Below are 993 nucleotides of genomic sequence, written 5' to 3' on the forward strand. Positions count from 1 at the left end.
GGAGTGCTTTTCTTGAACTGAATGATTGTCTGAGTTATTATTCCAAGAACAACTGAAGCCCACCTGTGTACTTCGGAAAATTACGAAGATCCGATTGGCAAAGTAACGACGAACACGGTCAAGATTTAGCAGGCGAATACGGCGATCGGGCATAATGTTATTAATTGGTAAGCATAAACCCACAACAAAACTCCTCTCGAACATGCGATGAAGGCGCAACGGTTCCGACCGGCCGCCGTGTCATCCACAGCCTATAGACGTCACTGGATGCGGTTATGGAGGGGCACGTGGCCAGCACACCGCTCTCCCGGCCGTGTGTCAGTTTCCGACCGGAGCCGCTGTTTCTCAGTCAAGTAGCTCCTCAGTTTGCCTCACAAGGGCTGAGCGCACCCCATTTGCCAACAGCGCTCGGCAGACCGGACGGTCACCCATCCAAGTGCTAACCCAGCCCCACATCGCTTAACTTCGGTGATGTGACGGGAACCGGTGTTACCACTGCGGCAAGGCCGTTGGCAAACCTACAACGAGAGAAGCGCTATTCCGTTTACGTGGAACTAATATGGAAGGATTCTGTACCCGTTTACAGGCATAGTCCAGATTATTGTGCTTGTCCGAGTACCGGAAAAATTAATCTCATTTATTAAATATATCTAAAAGGCCACACATTATTTTTATTTATTATTTTATTATATTATAGTGCAGCAGGCTGTGTTACTGACGCAGCGTACTGTAATCAGCAGAATGGTGCGGTATTCATTTTGGAGACAAGACGAGATGGTGTATGTGTACGGTCGAGCATATGGAAGCTGTCGAGAGGCTCAAAAAATGGTTCAAAAGGCTCTGAGCACTATGGGACTTAACAGCTATGGTCATCAGTCCCCTAGAACTTAGAACTACTTAATCCTAACTAACCTAAGGAGAGCACACAACACCCAGCCATCACGAGGCAGAGAAAATCCCTGACCCCGCCGGGAATCGAACCCGGGCGTGGGA

General features: G+C 48.7%; 1 pseudogene; it reads right to left on the minus strand.

Moving 5' to 3' along the window:
- Positions 1-396: 396 nt before the first annotated feature.
- Positions 397-514, minus strand: LOC126109057 (5S ribosomal RNA; annotated as a pseudogene).
- Positions 515-993: the final 479 nt, after the last annotated feature.

This window comes from Schistocerca cancellata, chromosome 11 (assembly GCF_023864275.1).
Source record: "Schistocerca cancellata isolate TAMUIC-IGC-003103 chromosome 11, iqSchCanc2.1, whole genome shotgun sequence".
NCBI lineage: Eukaryota > Metazoa > Arthropoda > Insecta > Orthoptera > Acrididae > Schistocerca > Schistocerca cancellata.